Source organism: Balaenoptera physalus, assembly GCF_965194825.1.
Source record: "Balaenoptera physalus genome assembly, chromosome: 14".
NCBI classification, from domain to species: domain Eukaryota; kingdom Metazoa; phylum Chordata; class Mammalia; order Artiodactyla; family Balaenopteridae; genus Balaenoptera; species Balaenoptera physalus.
Window position 1 is genome coordinate 14785353 of NC_138893.1, and position 19154 is coordinate 14804506.

Sequence of the window (19154 nt, forward strand, 5' to 3'; positions counted from 1 at the left end):
TCAAAAAAGATCTTGCGGTGATTTATGTCAAAGAGTGTTCTTCCTATGATTTTCCTCTATGAGTTTTATACTGTCCCGTCTTACATTTAGGTCTTTAATCCATTTTGAGTTTATTTTTGTGTATGGTGTTAGGGAGTGTTCTAATTTCATTCTTTTACATGTAGCTGTCCAGTTTTCCCAGAACCACTTATTGAAGAGACTGTCTTTTCTCCATTGTATATACTTGCCTCCTTTGTCATAGATTAGTTGACCACAGGAGCATGGGTTTATCTCTGGGCTTTCTATCCTGTTCCATTGATCTATATTACTGTTTTTGTGCCAGTACCATATTGTCTTGATTACCGCAGCTTTGTGGTATAGTCTGAAGTCAGGGAGTCTGATTCCTCCAGCTCCATTTTTTTTCCTCAAGAATGCTTTAACTATTCGGGCTCTTCTGTGTCTCTGTACAAACTTTAAGATTTTTAGTTCTAGTTCTGTCAAAAATGCCATTAGTAATTTGATAGGGATTGCACTGAATCTGTAGATTGCTTTGGATAGTAGAGTCATTTTCACAATGTTGATTCTTCCAATCCAAGAACATGGTATATCTCTCCATCTGTTTGTGTCATCTTTGATTTCTTTCATCAGTGTCTTATAGTTTTCTGCATACAGGTCTTTTGTGTCCCCAGGTAGGTTTATTACTAGGTATTTTATTCTTTTTGTTGCAATGGTGAAAGGGATTGTTCCTTTAATATCTCTTTCTGATCTTTCGTTGTTAGTGTATAGGAATGCAAGAGATTTCTGTGCATTAATTTTGTATCCTGCAACTTTACCAGATTCACTGATGAGCTCTAGTAGTTTTCTGGTGGCATCTTCAAGATTATCTACGTACAGTATCATTTCATCTGCAAACAGTGACAGTTTTACTTCTTCTTTTCCAATTTGGATTCCTTTTATTTCTTTTTCTTCTCTGACTGCCGTGGCTAGGACTTCCAAAACTATGTTGAATAACAGTGGTGAGAGTGGACATCCTTGTCTTGTTCCTGATCTTAGAGGAAATGCTTTCAGTTTTTCACCACTGAGAATGATGTTTGCTGTGGGTTTGTCATACATGGCCTTTATTATGTTGAGGTAGGTTCCCTCTATGCCCACTTTCTGGAGTTTTTGTCATAAATGGATGTTGAATTTTGTCAAAAGCTTTTTCTGCATCTACTGAGACGATCATATGGTTTTTATTCTTCAATTTGTTAATATGGTGTATCACATTGATTGATTTGCGTATATTGAAGAATCCTTGCATCCCGGGGATAAATCCCACTTGATCATGCTGTATGATCCTTTTAATGTGTTGTTGATTCTTTTTGTTAATATTTTGTTGAGGATTTTTGCATACTCATCACTGATACTGGTCTGTAATTTTCTTTTTTGGTAGTATCTTTGTCTCTTTTTGGTATCAGGGTGATGGTGGTCTCGTAGAATCAGTTTTGGAGTGTTCCTTCCTCTGCAATTGTTTGGAAGAGTTTGAGAAAGATGGGTGTTAGCTCTTCTCTAAATGTTTGATAGAAATCACCTGTGAAGCCATCTGGTCCTGGACTTTTGTTTGTTGGAAGAGTTTTAATCACAGTTTCAATTTCAGTACTTGTGATTGGTCTGTTCATATTTTTTATTTCTTCCTGGTTCAGTCCTGGAAGGTTATACCTTTCCAAGAATTTATCTATTTCTTCCAAATTGTCCATTTTATTGGCATAGAGTTGCTTGTAGTAGTCTCTTAGGATGCTTTGTATTTCTGCGGTGTCCGTTGTAACTTCTCCTTTTTCATTTCTAATTTTATTGACTTGAGTCCTCTCCCTCTTTTTCTTGAGGAGTTTGGCTAAAGGTTTATCGACTTTATCTTCTCAAAGAACCAGCTTTTAGTTTTATTGATCTTTGTTATTGTTTTCTTTGTTTCTATTTCATTTATTTCTGCTCTGATCTTTATTTCTTTCCTTCTACTAACTTTAGGTTTTGTTTGTTCTTCTTTCTCTAGTTCCTTTAGGTGTAAGGTTAAATTATTTATTCGAGATATTTCTTGTTTCTTGAGGTAAGACTGTATTGCTATAACCTTCCCTCTTAGAACTGCTTTTACTGCATCCCATAGGTTTTGGATTGTCGTGTTTTCATTGTCATTTGTCTCTAGGTATTTTTTGATTTCCTCTGGTTTCTTCAGCGATCTCTTGGTTATTTACTAACATACTGTTTAGCCTCCATGTGTTTGTGTTTTTTTATGGTTTTTTTCACTGTAATTTATTTCTAATCTCATAGCGTTGTGGTTCGGAAAAGATGCTTGATATGATTTCAATTTGCTTAAATTTACCAAGGCTTGATTTGTGACCCAAGATGTGATCTATCCTGGAGAATGTTCCATGTGCATTTAAGAAGAAAGTGTAATCTGCTCTTTTCTGATGGAATGTCCTATAAATATCAATTAAATCCATCTGGTCTATTGTATCATTTAAAGCTGTGTTTCCTTAGTAATTTTCTGTTTGGATGATCTGTCCACTGGTGTAAGTGAGGTGTTAAAGTCCCCCACTATTATTGTGCTACTGTTGATTTCCTCTTTTATAGCTGTTAGCATTTGTCTTATGTATTGAGGTGCTCCTATGTTGGGTGCATATGTATTTATAATTGTTATATCTTCTTCTAGGAATGATCCCTTGGTCATTATGTAGTGTCCTTCCTTGTCTCTTGTAACATTCTTTAAAGTCTATTTTATCTGATATGAGTATTGCTACTACAGCTTTCTTTTGATTTCCATTTGCATGGAATATCTTTTTCTATCCTCTCACTTTTAGTCTGTATGTGTCCCTAGGTCTGAAGTGGGTGTCTTGTAGACAGCATATATATGGGTATTGTTTTTGTATCCATTCAAGGAGCCTGTGTCTTTTGGTTAGAGGCATTTAATCCATTCACATTTAAGGTAATTATCGATATGTATGTTTCTATTACCATTTTCTTAATTGTTTTGGGTTTGTTTTCGTAGGTTCTTTTCTTCTCTGTGTTTCCCAGAGAAGTTCCTTTTGCATTTGTTGTAGAGCTGGTTTGGTAGTGCTGAATTCTCTTTAGCTTTTGCTTGTCTGTAAAGCTTTTGATTTCTCTGTCAAATCTGAATGAAATCCTTGCTGGGTAGGGTAATCTTGGCTGTAGGTTCTTCCCTTCCATCACTTTAAATATATCATGCCACAGAATATATTGTGCTACAAGCAGAAACTCTGGCTTGTAGAATTTCTGCTGAGAAATCAGCTGTTAACGTTATGGGAGTTCCCTTGTATGTTATTTGTCATTTTTCCCTTGTTGCTTTTAATAATTTTTCTTTGTCTTTAACTTTTGTCAACTTGATAACTATGTGTCTCAGCGTGTTTCTCCTTGGGTTTATCCTGTATGGGACTCGCTGTGCTTCCTGGACTTGGGTGTCTATTTCCTTTCCCACGTTAGGGAAGTTTTCGACTATAATCTCTTCAAATATTTTCTCAGGTCCTTTCTCTCTCTCTTCTCCTTCTGGGACCCCTATAATGTGAACGTTGTTGCGTTTAATGTTGTCCCAGAAGTCTCTTAAGGCTGTCTTCATTTATTTTCATTCTTTTTTCTTTATTCCGTTCCGCAGCAATGCATTCCACCATTCTGTCTTCCAGGTCACTTATCCGTTCTTCTTCCTCAGTTATTCTGCTATTGATTCCTTCTAGTGTAGTTTTCATTTCAGTTATTGTATTGTTCATCTCTGTTTGTTTGTTCTTTAATTCTTCTAGGTCTTTGTTAAACATTTCTTGCATCTTCTCGATCTTTGCCTCCATTCTTATTCCGAGGTCCTGGATCATCTTCACTATCATTATTCTGAATTCTTTTTCTGGAACGTTGCCTATCTCTACTTCATTTAGTTGTTTTTCTGGGGTTTTATCTTGTTCCTTCATCTGGTACGTAGTCCTCTGTCTTTTCATTTTGTCTATCTTTCTGTAAATGTGGTTTTTGTTCCACAGGCTGCAGGATTGTAGTTCTTCTTGCTTCTGCTCTCTGCCCTCTGGTGGATGAGGCTATCTAAGAGGCTTGTGCAAGCTTCCTGATGGGAGGGACCGGTGGTGGGTAGAGCTGGGTGCTGCCCTGGTGGGCAGAGCTCAGTAAAACTTTAATCCACTTGTCTGCTGATGGGTGGGGCTGGGTTCCCTTCTTGTTGGTTGTTTGGCCTGAGGCAACCCAACACTGGAGCTTACCTGGGCTCTTTGGTGGGGCTAATGGCAGACTCTGGGAGGGCTCACGCCAAGCAGTACTTCCCAGAACTTCTGCTGCCAGTGTCCTTGTCCCCACAGTGAACCACAGCTGCTCCCTGCCTCTGCAGGAGACCCTCCAACACTAGCAGGTAGGTTTGGTTCAGTCTCCTATGGGGTCACTGCTTCTTCCCCTGGGTCCTGATGCGCACACTACTTTGTGTGTGCCCTCCAAGAGTGGAGTCTCTGTTCCCCCAGTCCTGTCGAAGTCCTGAAATCAAATCCTGCTAGCCTTCAAAGTCTGATTCTCTGGGAATTCCTCCTCCCATTGCCGACGTTGGGAAGCCTGACGTGGGGCTCAGAACCTTCACTCCAGTGGGTGGACTTCTGTGGTATAAGTGTTCTCCCGTTTGTGAGTCACCCACCCAACGGTTATGGGATTTGATTTTATTGTGATTGCACCCCTCCTACCATCTCACTGCAGCTTCTCCTTTGTCTTTGGATGTGGGGTATCTTTTTTGGTGAGTTCCAGTGTCTTCCTGTCAATGATCGTTCAGCAGTTAACTGTGATTCCAGTGATCTCGCAAGAGGGAGTGAGTACACGTCCGTCTACTCCATCTTGAACCAATCTCCCTCCCTATCCGAATTTTGAATTAAGGAAAAACTATAAGATAAATTTATGACATTTATGAACCAACTGGAAATGTGAACAATAATTGAATATTTGATGATATTAAGGAATCTGTTCATTTTGGGGGTATGATCTACAGCATTATTAGGTTTTTTAAAGAGTCCTTATATTTGAGAGATACATACTAAAATATTTACAGATGAAAAAAATCATTTCTGGGGTCTGCCTGGAGTGGACCGGGCGGGGGGGGCAGGACTGACCACAGGCTGCTGGTGGCTGCAGCAGGGTAACAGATGCGTGGGGTTCAGAATACCATTCTGTCTACTTACGTCTATTTGAACTTCTCCATAAGACCTCTTTTTTTAAAACCAGGCTGGGCTAAGAGCAAGGTCCTCCCAGAAGAGGTGAGATCTGGACCAAGTCCTACAAGACCAGAACTGCAGGTTGGGGTGGCATCCTCACAGAGGTGGCTTGAGTGCAGGGCAGGAGGGGCGACAAGAGAGGAGAACCACCGGCCTGCCCACTTCCGTCTGCAAGTTTGTGTCCCCAGATTCACAGGTGGAAAGCCTAACAAACACCCAATGTGTTAGGAGGTGGGTCTTTGGGAGGTGATCAGGTCATGAGGGGGGAGTTGGCACGAATGGGACTAATGTCCTTATAAAGGAGAGAGTCCTGTCCCCTCCCCTGTGAGGACACAGAAGCCTGCAACCCACAAGAGGGCGCCCCACAGAACCCTCCCCGCTGGCCTGAGCTCAGCCTTCCAGCCCCCAGAACCTGAGAAAGCAATGTCTGTTGTTTACCTGGTCTGCGGTGTTGTGTCATAGCAGCCTGAACAAACTAAGACACAGTCCTCATAGGGTGGAAGGGGGGCCACACTGAGGCTGGGGAGGGCAGGGAAAACCTGGTCATGCAGGGCCCCTCCTCCCAAGCCATTAAGCTGGGACTCCGCGATGGGGAGATTGGCCTTATTTATGATTCAAATACCGCAGGTCACTGTGGTGACCCTGAAGATGGTGGCACCGGTCACTACGCGTGACTAATGCCCCTTGTCAACGGCTGGCCTGCACGCTGCAGATGGTGGCCCATCCTTACCGCTATTATTAATGCCACACCGCATTCACCACAGAGATCAAGAGCTCAATCCTGTGTTCTAGACCAGACGGAAAGGTGGGCTGAGGACACGTTTCCTGGGTCAGGTGCACACTCCACCCCAGCAGGCCAGCTCACTGTCAGGTCCAGGACCACCAGCTCAGTGGACTCCTGCCCGTCCCCCTCCCACCCCATCACCAGTGTTGAGGTCATCATGCTGCCGCTTAAGCCCAATCACCCTCCTCTGGCTAAGAAATCCCTCCACCTCACTACCACTCAAAAATAATTCTTTCAAAGTTAAAGAGGTAATAACATGGAAAATCTCTGTCAATTGACTAACCTCACATGCCTTCCTTAATTTCAGCAAGGAAGATTCACTTGGGAGAATTCCTTCACAAGTAACAGCCTGAAGCTACCAGGTGACCGCAGGGAAAGGGCAAGAATGACTAAACCTCCCGCTGGAATGAGGTGTGAAAAGAACAGGAAACTCAACAGAAAACCTGATGCTCAATGTGGTCAAAAAGGAATCACTGTGGCCCATTTCAGAAACCTCAGATTACCAGGGGCGCAGCTCAGTGCACGGGAACCTCCAACTCTACTGGAAGCCAGCTCTGAACTTAAAGGAAGCAGACGACAAAACGGGTTTCCCTTAGAATGAGACTCTTGACACCCAAGGCTTGTAACACAATGGCCTTCGTGCTGTCACGTCAAGTGCTGCACAGAGAAGCACAGAGAGTAAGTCCTTAGTCCACTGACTCACCTGTGTGCCAGGTGCACAGCACGTCAACATTACTCTGCAAAAAAGAAACCAGCCCTTCGCCATGGCGACGAGTGACCAGCCCTTCGCCGTGGCGATGAGTCACAGCAGCAACGGGAAGAGAGGCCCCACCTCCCAAATCCGTGCCCCATCCCGCAAGCCCGGCGGCACCAGTCCCCTCCCCCCAGAATCTCCTTCTCGGAGAACATGGACTCTTACCTCATCAGGCACAAAGAAGCTGCCAGCACTCCCTGGGCTCTGAAGGCAACCAGAGGAGCATCTGAAAGCCCACTGCTGTCTGCGCTGGGCAAAGTCCCAACGGGCACCTCTAGCTCCCAAACGGCACTCGGCGATGAGCCGGCCCCGCCCCCAGCCCCTTCTTCTGCACTTTGCATGGGATGCTTCTCTACATCTTCACAAGAGCTCAGCTCTTGCCCCAAGACGGTCTCCAGCTGCTCTGCACAGGCTTCTTGTCCTTGAGGGAGGGACCCCCGCAGCCCCTCCCAAGGGCTCCCATCAAGAGTGGCTGCACCCTTTGGCTCCGAGTACAGACTGGACACAGAGGCCGGGCAGACTAGATGCCGAACGAGGGAGGAGAGGAGAGAGAGGAAGAAGCTGCACACAGACAACTGAGGCCCACAGGAGAGCGAGGCCCACACTCCCCGGCCCCCTGGCTCCAGGCTGGACTGTTGCAGCCCCCAGCGGTGGTAGTGGTGCTTCCTGCATTTAGAGAGAAGAGCGTGAATTTCCCCCCCGAGGTCCCACGGTCTCCCAGTAACCTGCTCTCCTGGCCTGTGCAGAGCGCGGCCAGAAGGGCAGGTGCTGCGCGCGTAGTCCTGTCCTGCACCTCCGCTCCCCCACCCACTGCAGCAGCCCCACTATCCTCCAGGAAGGTCGGCTGACGCCCAAAGCCTCTCAACTCACACTCGATGCACCCGCATTCCCAGTCTCACCTCAACCAGAAAAGTCCCCAGACCAATCCGCTGGACAAAAAAATAAAACCCAGGTAAGCACAGCTGAGAGGGACCCTCAGGGCTCAGGCAAAGAAGTTAGAAACAGAGAAATAACATGCAGGCAGCAGCAGGGAGCAGCGTACCGTGTCACTTCCGTGTACGACACACTGCCCCACGTGCTCCCATCACTCACGCACCCACCCTCTCACACGCCCCGGCATCTCCCACCGCGGGGGAGGGCACCTGGCGGCAGGGTCAGGCCCCCACCCCAAGGAGCCGCGCTCCAGCCACTCCAAGTCCTGGCCTGTGGGACACGGGGGGCGCCCCGGCCCTCAGAGTTTGTGACTCAGACAAGGACAAGCCAGAACAGTCTCCGTCCCGTCCTCAGAGACAGAGACCCTTTCTTCCTCCAAATGAGCCTCCCGCACAGGAAGACACGAGAGAGGGGGTGAAGGAGGAGGCCACAGAACCGAAAGCCCTGCAGCACCAGAACCTCGAGCTGCAAGCCAGATGCGGGGGGCACGGGGTGGGGCCCGGGGCCACCCAACTTAGACCAACACTTCCACCCTGAGTAGGGTGTCACGGTCACTGGCACGGGTGGGCACAGAGCAGGAGGGTGCTGGTCCCTGCATAGCTCTGCCCGCAAGGCCACCAGCCGGTGCCACACGCTGCACATGGGGTCCTGTTCCACACCCGTGATGCCACTGCAGGAATCAGAAACAAGCCTGGCACGTGGACACCATGTCCAAAGACCCAGAGGGTAGCAAACTCATGAGATGAACATGCCGGCCTCCTGCCTTTGGGGCTCCCGGCCTGCTCGCCTAACTGCGCCCCCTTCCCCCCCTCCCCCACGGCTGCGGGCCCTTCTTTCCAGCTCGCCCGGGATGGTGTTGGGCCCGCTTCACAGACCGACCCCACCTCTGCGACTCCTCCCGGCTACCACCTCTCCATCAGCCCCGCCGGCCTCCTCTGCCTCCACAGCCTCTCCTGCTGCATCCAACGCCCCAACCTCCAAGGCCCACACACACACACACCCGGCCCCTCCCTGGGAACCGCGCAGCGCGCCCACTCGAGAAGGCCCTGCCGCTCCCCCCCCCAGGGACGCTTTCTGGATCGCTCTTCCGGAGGATGATTTAACTGATCATCAAATCCTCTCTACTAGGGCCAGACCAGGCCTGGGAGCCGAGCAGCAAAGTTTCGCAGTGCAGCGGGGTTCCCAAAGACAATGTCCTTTACATCAAAGGTCATCAGTGGAAAATGGCTCGAGCAGCCTGCGGAGGCGTGGTGGGCAGAGTCTTCAAGAGCCCCCTCCCCAGGACCAGGGCTCGCAGCCCACGGAACTCTCCGCCACCACCTCTGGAACCAGCTCCCGGTCCCCGGTGAACAGGCCACCATCCCCATGCTGTTCGTGCTGCTCGAGGCAGCACCCCACCACCCCCAGCTCCGGCCATATCCGGTGGGGCCACCCTCAGGCCGCGCATCACCCTCACGTGTGAAGCACTAAGAGTCTCTAGCATGTGCTGCCAGCTGAAGAACACTCGCTGGCCACCACCGAGGGCCAGATGCACTGTGCTGGGACACCGCGTACGGCCCGCCTGCCGACCGAGGACTTGGCACGGTGCTCGGCAAGAGTGACTGCTAAAGGGGGACCAAGGACAGAAGAAACCAGCCACAGGAGCTATCAGCAGATGCCCTCTCCCGAACGCCTGGCACACAGGAAACGCTCACCGGTCACTCACTCCTGTTACGTCATCCTGTCCCACCTCAACCCCCCAGAAGCCCTTGATGTCAAGCGAAATGAACATGCACTAAAGCCGAACACAAAACAAAAGCACTGAAGCACCTCCAGGGGTGGTTGGGTTTCCAAGGCAGTGGCCAAATGACCAATGCTTTCAGCAAACTGCAGGGACGCAGGGCCTCAGGTGTCCAGGGACCCACCCAGGACCCAAGAATGCTCCAGCTCCCAGAAGCAGGCACCGTGCTGTTATCTCCAGCTGGCACCCCTCCCCACCCTCAACTCTCTGGGCGGGCGATGGAACACCCCTCCCCCACAGGCATGGCCAACCTCACACAGAGGAATAAACGCGCTGTCCAGAGGTACGTGCCTCATTCACGGGGAGAAGCCAGAACTCTGCTGTCACTCAAGAGTCCAGGAGACAGAGGACGATGCCCGGTGACCATGCATGCGCAGCCCAGAGCAGGAGGAGCTGGCATGGAGTTGGCACGCGGTTAATATGCAACTATCGCACAAGACCAGCCTCTGAGAAGTCAGGTTCGAAGACTGACCTAAAGAAATGAATCACCTCTACTGCATCCGCTGTGACGGCCGCTGAGGCACCGACAGGGCTGAGAAGAAAGGTGAGTGGGAGAGGCTGGAAAGATACAGTGCGCGCGCTGACAGGTGACAGGCCTGGATCTGGCGTCAGACGGAGCTAGGTCTCTGTCACTTACTAGTTGTCCATCCTAAACGAGTCTGCTGCCCACACCCCAACGTGTAAAAGGGGGGAAATCTTACTTATGAGCCCCTAGGACGCTAACCCCAAAGCAGATGCAAACACAGGTCAGTGTCCTGTAAAGCCGCGCTGCAGTGCCACCCACAGAAGCCCTCACTTTTGTATGCTGCTCTCTGTGTACCTGCATCCACGCTGACCACCATGAGGGTGAGGTGGCTCAGAGAGACCACGTCCCCACCAGAGCTGAGGCAACAAAAGCTCATCGAATCCAAGACCCATCGACTGCAGGGCCGTTAACTTTACCTAACACTCAGGAGGAAAAACGTTATCAACCAAACCATGAAACACCATCCATGACAAGATGCAATTTGATTTCAGAAACGTTAAAATGTGAGCGGGAAGATGTGCATTTTCGAATCAATGAGGCACGGTGTGATGAGAACCCCAGGGGGCCCTAGAGCTCAGGGTCTGGTCCTGACGGGACAACATCCAAGGCCAGCTGGAGCCCATGGAGAGGTGGCGTCCAGCGGGGGCCGCTCTTCAATAACCCTGGACCTTGTGTGAATTCCAGGCTCCCTGTCCCTCATGGAGGTTCTCATTCAGTGGATCTGGGCTAGGGACACGCCACGCTCTGGAAGGGGCAGATGGTAGAGGCTTCCTGCCGCCCACCAGCCAGCCCTCTCATGCCCCGCCCACTGCCATGCCCTGGGCTGAGAACGTGCAAGATGTCTGTGCCTACGGCGCCCTGTGCCCGTCAGTGCGCGGAGCCCAGCAAAGCCAACAGGAGGGATCTGCCCTCCAGAGCCCCCCTTCTCCCCCTGGCCTCCAGCATCAGGACACCCCTCTGGTGAAGAAAGGCCCACCAGAACAGAGGTGTGGATCTAACCCAGCACGTTCTGTGGTCCTCCCACACTGCACTCCTGGCTCGTCTCTCCTGCACACTTTCCCCGACTCTGATTCATCTTCTGAGTGTGCCGCTGCAGACCTCCAATTAGAACAGGGGGCTGGAGGCGTGCTAGGCGGCATTTCCCTAAGTTGGCTGTGACTCAGCCTGGCAAAAGCCCCAAGCGCCGTTACAGCGGCCGCCTTCTGCCCCTTTATTAGCTCAGCGAGCAGCAAAGACCAGCAATCACAGGCCGATCACCGCTCAAAGCACATTTGCCAGCACCTCCTGAGACCTAGAGAAAGAACAGGCGCGCAGCTCCTTCCTCCAAGCTCGGCAAAGTTCATTTACATTTTGAGCAATGGGGACATGGGTGGGACTCCGTGGCTGGTGAATTAGACACTCCAGGATTTCTGAAGCCTATTAAGAAAGGAGAGCCTCCGTGGGTAGCGAGCACGTTGCAGCTCCGGCCACCTGTTTCCCTCCTCCCGCCCTCACTCAGCACATCTCATTTATTTTATGACTCAAGGCATCCAACTAGGCAGGGCTTTTAAAGCTTCCCATTTCTGAGGCTAGAGAGCCAGGGGGCTGCATGCCTGATGACCAGCCTCCAGGGACAGCCACTGCTCTCTCAGGCCCACCAGTTGCTGCTGCTAACCTATTTTACCACGACAGGAAAGGATTCCAGGGCTGTCTATGCCCAGATCCCCCAGAAAATAGGACTTCAGCCTTTTTAGATAGTGGTTCCCTTAAGCTCTGGAGAAAGGAGTGGAGGAGACACCGGGGGTTGGGGGGTGGGGAGAGAGGCCCCCGCCCGGCTCCGGCTGCCCCTTCCAGTCGCAGAGCCCCTAGTCCGTGCAGGTCCAACATCCTGCATCCTGAGAGAACACAAGGAGCTTAAGGATGCTCGGGTGTTAGAGGGAAAAGGCTGCTGTTACTGAGCAGGCGCAGGGTGCGTGCCCAGCACGGTGAGCACACAGAGAGCAGTGGCTGAATCAGTTAATTAATGACACCAAATCCGTGGCTTTGGGGGGTAAGCGCCTCCACCCTGAGCAGGGAATTCTGCTGGAGGAGGGAATCATCCCTCGGGGAAGGTCAGGTCATCACTCGCCGAGTAAATGACTAGGGGAAGGGGAAGAATAAATAACAGCCCATGACCTGATAAGGGGCTTGTCTACATCGGCTGACTCGTTCCAGAATTGAGGCCAAAATCAGGGTTAACTGCAACAGGGCCGACACGATAATTACGTGTTTTCTGGTTTTTGGTGTTTTTAAAAGCCACCAACTCCTTTCCTCAGAGCCACACACAAAATCCTGCAGGGAGCTCTTTCCTGGAAGTAGAAATGCATCCTCGGAGAGCCCCACTGTTGCAGGCAGCCTTGTAGCCCACTGACACCTGCCCCAAACCGAGCAGGAGAGCTGACTGGCATTTCTTCCCAACCCCGGGGCTGAGGATGGAAACGTGTTCGTGGCGGTGGACGTTTGTCCTGGAGGAAAGCCCGCGGATGCGGGAAGGCATCTCCACGCTCACCCCTGCGCCAATTCTTGCTGAATAAAAATAGTCACCTTCGCACAAAAGCAGCGGTCGCTCATGGATACAATGTAAACTGCGGTGGAGACAGTAAAAGCCACACTAAGGTCTGCTGTGCAAACCGAGATTCCACGAATGTTATTAAAATCTATTAAGGGGATTTTGGCCTCCGTGAAACCTAAGGAAAGATTACTAAAGGAAAAAGGACCACAGCTCTCTCTCTACCTCTGTAAATAGCTCTTTCAAGCAACTGTTTTTCTGCACAGCCTCACCCCGGAGGAAGTTGGGGCTGTTAAAAATTCTGCAAAGCAAATGACTAGGATTATGAGAATCCCTAATGTAAAGCGTTGTGCTCTAAACACAGTCTCAGGAAGACCAACAGATGCCGGTCTCAGCCTCAGTGAGACCCATCAAAGCAAAATGTCACTTCTTCCAGCCCCAGAGGGAGTCCTCAGATGACACCTGGTCCATGCTCCTCCTGTGGCCCACCCCCTCCTCGGCCCCCCCAAAGAAAGAGTCCCTTGGAGTTCCACTGTCACAGCAGCTGGATGTTTTCACTCTCCACTACCCAACACTCTCTTTGTTTTTATTTCCCCTATGGAATCTGTTTCCATCAATGCCTAGGGAAAAAACTGAGAGTGCCTTAGTTTGCTCTTTCTCTCTTGGGGGGAAAAAAAGCCACAAGCTGTCCTGAGTTATCTCACTAAGTGCATGTCATTCTACCCAGACGCAGAGGCAGTTGTCACAAAGCCCGTGCGGCCTCATGTCAGATCAATAAGCAACTTCTACCTGGCTTTTGCAAATACGAATACTTCAAAGACCCCAAATTGGAACCCCTGAGGTATAAACTTTCTCCATAGAACCACATCTGCTGCAAACTCTTCCAGAAAATAAACTGGGAATTCTAAAACAGGAAGTCAACCGTTTAGGCTTATAATTCCAGAGAGACACAGCTTCACTCTTGAGACCAAAACTGCTGCATTTGTTGTGAAGCTGCAGTTACCGTCTCAAGCAGGTGCTCCCTTCATGATGCTTCTTCGCTCCTCCGTTTACAGCATGGAAAATCCGACCTCCCACCAAGGGTTGGGGGTGTCCAGTGTGCCAGGGACCAGTCGGGCTCCGGAGACTCCACAGTAAACAAAACATACCTGTCCCCAAAGGGGCTTCAGCTCATCTCCCCTTTCCTGACTTTAAAAAGAAGAGTCGAGCTTGTTTTTCAGGAGAAAAAGAGATTCTTCTAAGAGAACCAAAAGGTTTTGAGCCTTGTAAGCCCTTAAAACGTACTAGCACTTAAAATTAGCTCCTCGGACAGACAATTTGTCTTTGCACTTTCACGCAATGCAGACGGCTCAGGGGAAGGGTGAACTGTGCCTTGCCAACCAAGCAAGCGTCGGAACCACCGGGGAGAGCCCATGTCAGGAGACAGCATCTCATTCCATCCACTCTTTGCACTTCTGTTTGGCAAAGGGGCAGAACGGGAGATAAGGAAGTTGTCCCCCAAATCTCTGCTACGGACCTCGATCCTCGGCCCCAGGCCACCCTGCTCCAAAGGACCAGGAAAGGGGTCCACGTTATAGAGCTTCATGTGGGAAGAGAAGAAAACATCAGGAACAGGAATCATCACACACAAAAACAGCAGGAATAATAACCCATCACAGATTTACAGAACCCACAGTTCCACTTACGACACATGTTTTTTTTTCCATCGCCCTTACGTTGTTTATTAAACATTTATTCCTGGTCCTGAGCTTGGCTGACCAGGACCTGAAAACTTGTTAAAACACCATCAGGATCATGTCAAGAATCCTTTAAGTAGTCTAAAAAAGGCATGTTGTTTGTATCTGTCTTGACAGACCGGGCGTATATTCTGCAGGCTCAAGAATTTCAGTTCAATAAACACATGCTGGCACCTGACGTACTTGGGAGTGGGGAGGGCGTGGGTGAGAGCGGCCAGCCCCCTGGGAGCCCTGACGGAGCTGACCACAAGGCCTGAGGGTCCCAGCCCCTCCCAGGGAGGAAAGAACGGGCAGGGGTAGAGGGCAGGGGGAAGATGCTTATTTAACATTTACTGCAAAAGCCGGAATTACAAGGAGGCACCCCTGGCGTGTGACGCGTTTAGGAAGCGGAGGAGTGGATTATATATACATACACACGTATATATACATACATACACACGTATATATACATACATACACACACACACACAGATGTATGTGTACAACACATTTAGGAAGTGTCAGGGGAAATATACATCTACACACACATCTACATACATGTGTATGGACGGATATATACACGCGTGTGTCTATGTACATGCATGTGTATAGATTGTATATATTTCCCTCCCACACTTCCTAAGTGTGCCCTACGTGTGTGTGTGTGTGTGTGTGTAGGTTTGTGTCCATGTATATTTCCCCCAGACGCTTTCTGAGTGTGTAGACATACATACCTACGTACACGTGTATATACACATACATACACGGGCTGTGGAGTGAGGCAGCCCTGCATTTTCAACATTGTTAACACTTCTCTGCCGTAAGAGCGTGTGACCTTGAGGAAGTTATTCAGCACCTGTAGCTGCTCATCTGCAGAATCGGGTCTGTAATACCTATGCCTCACAGGACTGTTGATGGTGAAAAGGAGCGCTGGGCGGCCCCACTGTGCACAGCACGAGGCGCACAGTAGGTGCATAACAAGGAAGCCTCTCCCGTGCCCTGTGGAACCATTTGAGGTATATTAGCCACACCTTAGAATTTAGAAACCTGAGGCACGGAGTGATGGGGCAAGCGGCCTGGAATCATAGCAAATTAAAACTACTTCCAGGACTCAATCCTTCATTTTTTAAATCGTGCATTGAACAAACAAGATACTGAACCCCTGATCATCTCCACGGACCGGTTGGGCAGCTGGGACGAGCCAGCAGACAAACCACGGGCCTGGCCCTCGAGGAGCTGCGGGCCTGGTGGCGGGGGAAGATGCTACTACGTATTCACTTGTGCAGGACTGGTGACGCCAGGGGTATGGCAGCTCCTGGGAGTCGGATGCCTCAGACCCTAGAAGGGACAGAAGCCGAGAAGAGCCAGGAACCAGACTGGCCCCTCCTACAGGCGCCAGGCCCAAGGAGAGGGCCGGGCCCTCGGGCCTGGGTGCGCAAGGCCATCTGCAGGGCCCCAAGGGCGCAGGGACTCCAGGACATGACTGGGGGGAGACCCCCTGGCAGCCGTCACAACACAGGGAAGAAAAAGTCTCCTTCTAGGAACAAAGGCCAGAATGTCATTCTGCTGAGTCTGCTAAGCCTCGGGCGGCCGGCGCCTCCAGCCCGCTTCCAGCCGGCACCTCCTGGGCATCAGAGCTCTGAGGCGGAGGAAAGCCCTCCCGGGCAAAGCCAGAGCTGTGTGGACTTGCTGGAGGTCCCGGAAACACATCGGGGTGTTAATGATTTCGAGAAACTCGCAGCAATGAACGCACTAGCCTCTTGACGGCCTGAGACTCCCAAGGACGGCGGCCCCGACCCCGGGCCCCGGCCACGCGCCCCCCCACCCCGGCTCCAGGCGCCCCGGGCTGGCTGCGAAGGATCGCAACTGGCCTGGGTGCCCCCCTCTGACGACAGGGGTGAGGAAACGGGTGAGCCAGGCGGGGGCACCGACACTGCTGCAGCCCAGGGCAGCCCCCTTCCCTCCCCCTGCCCCCGTCCCGGAAGCACACGGTGCCCCCCCCACCCCACCCCGTCCCGGAAGCACACGGTGGCCGCCTGCGCCCCGTGGAAAGCCCCGCATCAGAGAGCACCCACCGGTGGACACGGGCAACGGGAGCCAACTCTTCCCAGGAAGCGAGCAAGCAAGCACGTGGTCAGAGGACGGCCGCGGCGAGGGCTCAGGCGCTCCTCTGCTCCCGAGGAGGTGATGCGGCGCGGCCAGGAGCATCGAAGCCAGGGCGGGGCGGGTGGACTCCTTCATGACCGGGTCTAGACACCACCTCAGCTAGAACTGCAGCCCCATCGTGGAGTGAAAGCCACCCGCCCGCCGCCCTGCCTCATCTCGGGCTCAGTAAGTACATTCCTGGAAAGGGACCCGGCAAATCCACAAGCTACACAACTCGTGGCCACAAGGTCTAAAGAGACGCTGTCTCACAGCAGGGGCCGCACACTGGATAAAAGCAGACAGACCAAGTGACGGGGAAGAAAGAAGGCCGATTCGGCGCGGGAGCACTGACTCCAGAGAACCTACGTTGCCTCTAGATAGGCCTCCAAACCTCCCAATCCCACGAACTACCCCGTGCAGTTCAAGTCTGTGCTAAAAAGAGTGAGTGCAAGGGTTTGAAGTTTCTGGAAGAAGGAAGTTATTCCATATCTCTACTGTGAACATCTGCTCGCCAGAATACAAACAAGAAGATTCAGAATTTATTCTGGTATTTACTACTAAGCATTATATACTTCTTTCTACATGGTACACTCATACATATTAACTCATTTTTACCCCTGAAACCTTAGTAGAATTAGTATTATTATCTATTTTATCAATGCCAAACCTAACGACTCAGAAATGTAAAAGCTGCCCTAAATTGCCAGCCAGTTAAATATTAATGACACAATGTACATTTGGTAATGCTACTGCAACTTTCCACTATTAAAAGATATTTTAAAGTTTGCTGATAGCACGGAGAGATTAAACTATGATGTTTCATTTTCACATTAAAATATAAGAAATAGCAATATTCACAATAGCCAGAAGGCGGAACTAACCCAACTGTCCACCAGTGGATGAATGGATACATACAATGAAATATTATTCTACCTTAAAAAGGAAATTCTAACACATGCTACATCATGGATAAACCTTGAAGACATTATGCAAAATGAAGTAATAAACCAATCACAAAAGGACAAATATTCTATGATTCCACTCATGTGAGGTCCCTTTAAGAGTCAAATTCATAGGAACAAAAAGTAGAGTGGTGGTTCCCAGGGGCCGGGGTGGAGTGTGGAGTTAGTGTTTAACGGGGACGGAGTTTCAGTTTTACAAGATGAGAAAGTTCTGGAGACGGATGGTGGTGACGGCTGCAGCAATAACGTGAACGTACTTAATGCCACTGAACTGCATGCTTAAAAATAGTTAAGAAGGAATATTTTATGTTATGTATGTTTTACCACAATTTTTTTAAATTTTTAAATATTTTTAAAAAGAAAATGAAAAAAGGTAAGGAAATCTACTTGGTTCACTGAAAACTGATAATCTCAATATGATAAAAATTGTATCTCGGAGCTTCCCTGGCAGCGCAGTGGTTAAGAATCCGCCTGCCAATGCAGGGGACATGGGTTCGAGCCCTGGTCCGGGAAGATCCCACATGCCGCCGAGCAACTAAGCCCGTGCGCCACAACTACTGAGCCTGAGCTCTAGAGCCCACGAGCCACAACTACTGAGCCCGCGTGCCACAACTACTGAAGCCCGCGCGCCTAGAGCCCGTGCTGCACAACAAGAGAAGCCACCGCAATGAGAAGCCCGCGCACTGCAACGAAGAGTAGCCCCCGCTCGCCGCAACTAGAGAAAGCCTGCGCGCAGCAACGAAGACCTAATTCAGCCAAAAAAAAAAAAAAAGTATCTCCTGAGCAAGTACACAGTGTTTTAACAATTTGGATTAATGGTTCCTTAAATTAAGAGTTTGGTGTGTAAGGTCTCCCGTGATCCTGGGTCTGAGCTGTGAAATGCCAGACGAGCCCTTTCATTTTTGGTTACTTTCCTTCCCCCCTTCCCAGACGCAGCTTTGGACAGAACTCAGTATGATCCTGATGTTCTCATAACAAATTTAATGGGAAGAGGGAATCATTCTGTTTGCTTCTAAACAAACCATTCAGACAGAAATGAAAGAATTACTCATCCTACAGAATCTGTTTACCATCTGCTGCTGAAGGGAAGTCTTCACTGAACTGGAGGACCTCTGCATGAATTAGACCCAAAAAGAAAAAATGCCTTCGAGGTTTCAAATCTCTTTGATTCTGTGATTGTACATACTTCAGACCAAACCGAGTCTATCTTTGAGAAGAGAAAGGATATTAAGGAGACTCAACAGGGGCAGCAGTTCCCAGCTCGGCACCCCCAGGCTGCTAAGGATTACCGGGGAAGGCTGGAAAAGTGGAATTAATTGGGAATTAAGAAGGACTTTGCCTAATAGATTAAAAAAAAACTTCAAATAAGATGAGGGTCAAATGCAGAAACATTTAAGAGGTCCTGGCGAGGGAGGGAGGGAGGGAGGGAGGGAAAGGACCGAGGGGGCAGTGAGCGCCATCCCTGCCCTCAGCAGTAAGCAGTCATCCCTTCTCAGTCACCTGCTGCTCGGGATTCACGTTGACAAGATCCTCGTATTAACAAACATCACATTGCAATCACTTAAGCAAATGACTGATCTGCACTGATAAGGAGTTCTTTAGTCATAATTATCACGCACAAGTACGTTTTTAATATGTTCGGTTCAGTAATTAAAATCTTCTTAAAGGGGATAATTTTCTACCACGGCTCAACCTAAATTGGCAGGTCCTAGAATGAGAAGACGCCACAGATGTAGTTGGTGTGTAGTTCTTCTTAAAACGGAAAGCCAGCCGGGCAGGAGCTGGCACGGCTAAGTGAGAAGTCACTCCAGCAAACAGCTT

At 49.8% G+C, this 19154-nt stretch overlaps 1 protein-coding gene across 2 annotated transcripts in view; it reads right to left on the minus strand.

The window, feature by feature from the left end:
* GALNT2 (polypeptide N-acetylgalactosaminyltransferase 2) overlaps positions 1-19154 on the minus strand; it is a 178872-nt gene that overhangs the window by 134990 nt on the left and 24728 nt on the right. The window lies entirely within an intron of this gene.